Here is an 8,467-nt window from a genome sequence, read left to right on the forward strand (position 1 = left end):
CATTTTGAAAAACGAATCACATGGGCACGTGGGAATGAAGGTGTTAAAGGTTCCTATGCTATTGGTTTGGTCAGCAACGCCACGCACACCTCCGGTCAACATGGATCAAACTTTGGTCAACAAAGCCAGCTCAAACGATGTTGCGTGAGCTGATAGGTCACGTCACTCCAGATGGCGATTCCTCCACGCTACGCAGGTTATGGGAGACAGGATCCAACCTTGGATTCAACCTCCATGACGACCGTACCCTCCAGATAACACACGGACCTGTTTACGTGTTGCTGTACCATTTAATTAGCATGACTATCAGTTAATTTTTAGTTTCATGTTTTACGCAGTAGGCAGTTGTTCATACGCCTATAAAATCCAGCGTCTGCGCACACTTAAGGATTAGTCTTTAGTTGCTTTGTTTATGTAATTGCTACAATTTTAGTGTGTACAGAAACGCTGTTTTGAAGCTGCTGTTTCAGCATTTTTTACTGTAATTTTTGCATATGAGTTAATAGAAGACTGTGCTATTTTGACTCCTTCAAGTAGCTGATCTTTCCTTGGGTTTTGTGGATGGAGGGCCCCCATTCATAACGGCCTTTGTACAGTAAATTTACCTTTATGTTCTTGCCATTTCCTTCTTTTGAATTCAGCAATTTTCCTTTTCTTTAATACATGTACAGTTTTGATTTACTTTCACTGTCATTTCACTCTTCACGCAAGAAATGTCTCAATTCCCAGTCCGTCCTCCCGATGAGCGCGAGTAATTCGGAGGGATATGACTGAAACCCAGGGGGCATGCATCCTGGTCTGCTTCGGTAGGAAAACTTCGGGTATAGGGTAGGTTTCCGCGGGAGAATATGACTAGTCTGTACCCCGTCCGTCGGTGGAAGAGGGGTTATTCTAGAATAAGATTCTCTTGTCAAAGTTATGTGAGTTGACAGACAGAGTCACTCGCCTTTGTTTATCTCGGTAGACATCGCCGAAGAAGTGTTTTGTTTGCACCGCGAATAGAACAATCTTTGGGTAACCTGTAAGAGGTAGGCCTCTCCTGATAGAACAAATGTTTTGTCTGCAAATTGAGGGGTAACTTTGAAACTCTGTTTTATACCTGGGGGCATGCAAACCTTTTGGCATGCAAGCGAGGGGCGGCTATTTATTTTTTAAATTTTTAGGACCTCTAACCCTTTAAACTCGTAGGATTAGTCGTCACCAAACTTGCATAAAGAAAGGATGTGGGGCAAAAATCTAAAAGTTGCCGTTTTTACATGAGACATTCTTATCATATGACTGGATTAATCGAGAAGTTTTAGCGCATAGTTCAAGCTCGTTAAAAAATAAACATAAGTTTGAGCAAATGTTTCCACCCGCGTTTAAGCTCATTAAAAAATGAACTATCCTCCGGTAAATAACCACCGTGAATGAAGCATTTTCAGCCATTAAAGCCTTGGTCGTGTTTGCACTGTCACTTCCACTTTTCCATTGGCCGATCATTCACCTCCATTTGATTGTTTACCCATTTTGAGGAACCGCTGCGAAGAGTGATTTCACTAGCCATCCTTGTGACACTGCCGTGATAGGAAAATTCCAAACCTTACCTGGAATCAGCTGCTACCCATTTTATCACTCATTCCTCAAAAGACGAGTCTTCTTTAAGCTCTTTTCATCTGACTCGTAAAATATGAAAAGATTGCCGAGTTTTGGCCTTCCAGCTCGTTAAAGCGACAGGAAGTGCTATCCCTCCTCTAGATTTTAATATTTTTGGGCCTAAGGGATTATTGCACAAAAAGATCGAGCGCTTGTTTTGTTCGGCTCGTTAAAACTATCGAAAATTCATCCCTTCTGTATTGTTTTATACTTTTTCGGACTTAAGGGATTAGATGACGAAAAGGGAATTCCGGAGTTACCTTTACGTACTTTTTCAGACTCTCTAAAAATGAAAAGGACCGAGTTATCTTTGTCGTTAGACTCGTTAAAAAGAATTAATAGCGACAAACTTGTCTTTAGACGAGAATGAGTTTCACTGTCGCTAGGCTCGTTAAAACATAGCGATGGGTTTTCCCGAAGGGAAAATTATAGAACAAGCATATGTTATCCTCCTCAAGCTTGACAAAAATAAAGAGGTACTGGTCAGCAATGACTGGGGAAAAATTGGGAAGAAAACTCAAAGAAACTTTATTGGTAGCAAGTCGCTCTTGAACATGACACTTCCACTCCGTGCTAGAGTCGGGTTGGGTTGTTTCATTCACCGGTCACATCACCATGGTCACGCCATACCATCCACATTTGGGGTAAATGCTACCGATCCATCACATAAGTGTCGCCGACATGTTCAAGAGAAGTCATCCAGAGAAGTCACCCATGTCCCATCCACTACCATACATTACACTTCATTCTTTCATGACCGCCACCCTGAACCGTATATCACCAGATCGTTTTCACCTCCATCAAAATCATTTGCTCCGTTCCGTGTCATTGATGTGGGATTCATTAAGGCCCTCCTTTGACGGTTCGCTTCTTGTCGACATCAACTCATTATCCAAGAAGTTGATCTAGGAACACCCCTTCAGTACTTTGAAGCTTGCATGTCTCAATGGCAAGTTTCTCACTTCCGGCGACAGGTATACATCAATGACCTTCGACCGAAAGATTTTGCGTGGTGTTCGACGCCAAGTCCTTTATTCACACCACGTGAATTGTACTGCAGCACCTTGAGGGTCATTATCATTATCGGTGATTCCTCTCACGCTTGTTAACAGTTTACATCATTGACTGGTAATCAAGCGATGTCTTTCCATGTTCGACTTCAAAACATTTCTCACATGGATCGACTTGTACTTAGAGTGAAGATCAGACAAGATTGAAGACCCCGGATCTAGTTTCATCCATCCGGGCTACGATATATATTCAGGAAAAATAAAGGCATTGAAATGTACAGCATTGCAGCACAGATAATCATCCTACCAAAAGGATGATGACTTCATCAGAATCATCAGTCTACCATCAAACGATTGTCTGTCCTATGTACATGAAAATGGATTTATAAAGCTGAGCATGGGAATGCCCGCCTCAGCTAGATCATGAAAACAGTATGAAAATAATGCATTGTATTGTATCTTATTATAGGTCTCCTCCCCAGCATCAGAAGAACTTCGGATCCTCCTAATAAAGCATTTCACCCGATAAACGGCCTCATACTTTAGGGGGCAACTGTTATAGACATTTTTGTGCCTTACAGCTATAAGCATGAAATTTCCATAAACCAAGGGATCCTAAGTCCCTAAAAGTGTTGTTCCAGCTCCTAAAGAAACAAGGTCAACAAATTACAGCTTCTCCCAAAAGTTCTCCACTAGAAACTGCTCAAAACTAGTCAAATCAGGATCATTTCAGATGCTCCACTAGCTAGCTGTGTTGCAAAGCACCCAAATACACTGGCTAGGTGCATTGCAATGCACTTGAATGCACTACCAGGGTGTGTTGAGTGGGAAATGACAAGTGGCAGAGTCATTCCACGAGGTGGAGAGACAATGGAAGCTTCCAGAATCTTCTCCAATGACACTTGCCTCACTGAATTCGACCAGTGATGAGTAAGAGGCTCTCAGTCTCCAAGTGGAAGCAAGAACTGACATAGAGAAGCCACTAATCAATTCATGAGCTGACTCATCCTCTTTGCATACATCTATATATGGATCCCTCACCAAGAGATCCAGAGGCTGGAATTTTGTACATTGCAGAGAATTGTTGTTGGTTTTGTGATAGATATCAGAGTATTTGGTGGTTTATGCTTTGTTGGAGGTGAAGAAGGGATTCTACGCTGGGAGGTTGATGCTGGATCAGGAATCATCGGTTGTAACTCCTCCTGGATCTTCTTGTTTTATCAATAAAACTATTTGAGTTTCTCCTACATGCTTATATATCTGATGTATGTTATATTTGTATGTTTAGCTTAAATCTGATCCTAAGCTTTTTATGAACATAAATCCATGTCTTTGTGTAGTTTCTTTCTTCTGTGAACTTGCAGGAACTTGGTGACGCTGGGCAAGTGAGGGAACGGATAGCTGGGAGCTGCCAAAGAGAAGAGAGATTGGATCAAAGGACTAGCGCAAGACACAGGTTGGTTCATCCTATTCATCTTCGTTTTTAGTTCATAAAGGAGAATACAAGAATAGTTTTCCTTGTTTGTTTCTGAGGTCTCTGTCACAACCCAGTGGGATAGGGTCGTTCTGAATAGACACTTTTCCCGAAAACACACTGATGGTCATTCCATCATGGGTCTATATCTATAGACGAATATCTATGTACATGTAATGAAAAGTTTATATGCTGAGTATGGGTATGCCTTCTCTCAGAAATTCATGAAAATTCCAAAACATCATGATATTATGTATTGTAATCGATGCAGGTCACCGTCCACTTCAGTTCCTCTCTGTGACATCATAAAGCATATCACTTGACATTATCATTTTCTACTTCATGCTTTAGGGGGCAACTGTTACAGGTCTAAATGGGCACATCACTCCCGACATTCAAATCATTACTATTAGGGATCATCAAACCCTAATTCAGTTGTTACATGCCCTAGACAAGTCAACTCATTGAATGCTTCCTTCTATGAAAGTTTCCTGGCATGAAGCCTTCCTGAAATGCCTCCTTGGGACACCAACGCAGCCTAAGCCTTGAGACAATGTGTTGCAGAGCAGAAAAGCCCAATGTGGCCTGCACTGCAATGCACTTAGGCCCTCTTTGACCTACATTGGGCGAGATTGAGCGAAATTTGCATAGGGTTCTGGGAATATTCCTTCATTCTAGATGATTCTAGAAGGATCCCATCTCTTATCTCCTCCTATGAGCTCGAAATTGGATAGGCTAAGGATCCATTAACCTCCTATCCTCTCATCCCTTGCTCCATGGAAACTAACTCCAATTTTGGAAGGCCATTCAATACCCTCATTTATGACAAAACCACCTCCATTTCCTATAAATTGAGTACTCATCATAGTGATCAAGGGGCTAGAATCTGATGTTTGTAAGGAAATTCTGTTGGATTTAGAATTGAGTTTATGTTAAGCAATGTTATGTTGCTGGAGTTGTGTGCTTTTGATGTGGCAAGGGTTGAACTGAAGCTGGAGGAGTGGCACAGGATCGAACTGTATTGGGTGATACTCATCCTTCTACATTAATAAAGAGCTTATTCCTTTTCTCATATGATTATTCATATCTGTGATGATTATGTGTTTTAACACCTTCGATTCCATTGTTTTATAGTAGATAGATCATGTATGCTTTGATTGTTTTTTGTTTCTGTTTCTCTTGATACATGTACCTTTTGAGCGGATTAAGTTCAAGTGGGAGCAATGAGAGCGATTCAAAATAAATCTAGGAAGTGAAAGACTACAAGTAAGTTCCTCCATCTCATCTATCTTCTATAAGAAAAGGTTAAACTACTTTCTTTCTGTTGTTCTAGGTGTAGTCACCCACCTAGGGTAAATTTGTATATCCGTAGATACAAATTCCATATAACAGTATTAACACTAACCATAACTCTTTATTTTTTCTTGTTTTATGCTTTCTATCCTTGAGTGTTGGAATTTCAATTGCTTGAATCTTCATTCTTGCAATAACCCATCCTCATCCTTCATTAACTTGAACTTACTACTATATTGATTACCATTTAACTTCCTCTGTTGAACTTTTCATCTTCCCTTACACAATAAATTTGTTATTATTTTTAGTCACTTCTCTACATCACCAACTCTTTTTTATGTTCCAATAGTCTTAAACATCCTACTATAAATCCAATCATATAATTTTGCAATAATTGATAAGCAACATCAAACATTATCATAACTATAATTACAATTTAAAGCTACATAAGTAATTCTTTACATAGCTTAGATTTTTATTTTTTATGCTTAATATCTTATACCCAAATGTACGTTCAATATGTATTATGTCTTTGTAATTTTAAATATTTATATAATATTTTATTTATTTGATTAATTTTATTTAATTTTATTTCAAATAATATGTTATTTTAATATATATTCTTAAATATTTTCCACAATGCAATCAACCTATTATTTATAAAAGCTCATTAATTCCACATGGTTACCCATGCCAAACTTGATCATAGTGTTTAGTAGTACACATGAGAAATTTTTTAATTATAAATATTCTTGAAAAAATTACCAACAAAAAGTTATGCTTACACCATGTATACCACAAACCAATAATATTTTTGAAAACATCTTGGGTTTTGGTTTGGACTTCTTTTCAAAAACATGGGTGTGTACTCTTTCAAAAATATTTATTTTCAAATAAGAAAAAATTTGATTATAAATATAAAGGAAAAACCTACCAATAAAAGATTATGATTAAACCACATATACCACAAACCTATTAGATATTGAAAAAACATTAAATTGCTTGAATACATTAGTGAAAAGCAGTATTAAACTTTTTAAAATAAAGCAATTTATAATGTGTACTTAAATAATTAATAATAATATCTATGGATACATATTATTAAATGATTCATCAAATCGTTATATGAATTATTGTGATGTATTAACTAGCAATTACACTGAAAGGTGTAAAGGAATGTCGATAGGAGTAGTGAGAAATGTGGAAGGAAATAATCAAGTGAAATATATGGACAATGAAATACAATTGAAATTTGAGTTTCTATATATCTTCTAAAGAATGTAGTAGGAGGTTAAATTTAAGAAGAAAGTTACACTAACATGAATGTCCAAGAACAATGAAAATCCTTGTAAAATGACATGAAATAAATTTTGAACATAAACCATATTGCATAAGGGTTGGGCAAGACGTTAACGTTCTTGAAAGTGTTTGTTTTAATAGAAAGGATGAAAAGGAAATGACGACATTTGATCTTGATGGAGATGTCTCTAATGGATTCTAACTCACTGGAAAAGAGGAAAAGGTCCTTTGTTGGTACACCCAAGTGTTCAATTGTAGTATCATCGAAATCCATGACATTTTCTAGATAGCTCGTGTGGTCATGTAATTCAAGATGAAGTACATAGTGGTAGTCACATTCAAGGAATGCATCGTTGCATTTCGTGCAATGCCACATGTTATTAGATTGTTGGACAACCTTTTTCATGCATTGCATCCCATCAATGCTAAGGGGGCATGCAAGGAAGTAAAAATATTCCATGTTAATTGTTATAGTAGTAGCACATAAGACAATCCACATAGCTTTCTCAGAGTGGGACATTACAACAAGTTCATAGATTGTTTTTGTTTTGAGGGGTCTCCTAGAGACTCCTATGTATTTTCAACTCAGTGAAGGTGAGGATGCATTGAAACCTATTTCCTGAAACCATTGTTGGAGCTGGCGTGTTTCAACAATATCTAGGTTTATAAGAAGGCAAGTGGTGGGGATAGTTCCAATAGTCTTTCCATTGAACTTGATGACATGACCCCCTTTGATTTTAAGGACTAAAGTGTTTCTTGAGGTGTGAAGGTCAAAAATATTTTCCCTTTCAACATGGCATTAGGTGCCCCATAAGATGACATCAATGTTGTAGCTTGACATGTCTCGCAAGACGAGAGTTTTCTTGGGATTTTTTGAGCCATCACGACAATGTATGATGGATGTAGAAGAAGTCAAGCTAACAACACCAACAACATCAACAATCGAGTTGATAGTTGCAATTTTGAGTGAACCTTTTGGCATGAAATGAAGGTAATGGGAAGGAATGAATTGATTATCATGTATACACTGAGACAAAATCGACGCAGATGAAAGGAGGATTTCAAATAGAATATTCAGATCACGATGTCATTCAAGTATACCACTACAAATGAGTTGGTGAATGGTTGCAAGATGTCATCCATCAGCCTCATGAAGGTTGAAGGAGAATTTTTCAACCCAAATGGCATAACCAACCATTCGAAAAGGCCCTCCTTGGCTTTGAAGGCAACCTTTCACACATCGAAGGGTTTGATTGGTACCTGGTGATATCCGGACTTCAAGTCGATCTTGCTGAAATGCTTTTCCCCCTTGAGTTGGTCCAGAAGGTCATCAATCTATGGGATCAGGTACCTATTCTAGATAGTGATCTTGTTCAGCGCCCAATAGTCAATACAGAGCCTCCAAGTCCCATCCTTCTTCCGTGCCAACACGATCAAGCTCCCATAGGGTGATGAACTTGGCCAAAATGTGACCTTTCTGCAACAGCTCCTGAATTTGCCTCTTGATTTCACCGTTCTCCAAAACAGAGCACCAATAGATTGGCCCATTGGGTAACGATGCACTTGGAGTCAGATCGATGGAGTGCTTGACCTGACAGAGCAAAGACACCCCTGTGGGGGAGGTGAAGATGTTCTCGTACTCCTCCAGAACCTTGTCCTTCTATTGTTGTCATGTAGAGGGGCCCTGTCTAGAGGTCGTGGCCATCGTCTTCTTATTTCCTTGAGGGCGTATCATCAGGAAAACAAATTTCCCGAT

Source organism: Pinus tabuliformis, chromosome 4_1 (assembly GCF_031772625.1).
Source record: "Pinus tabuliformis cultivar Carrire ecotype Pingquan chromosome 4_1, CPIR1, whole genome shotgun sequence".
NCBI classification, from domain to species: Eukaryota; Viridiplantae; Streptophyta; class Pinopsida; order Pinales; family Pinaceae; genus Pinus; species Pinus tabuliformis.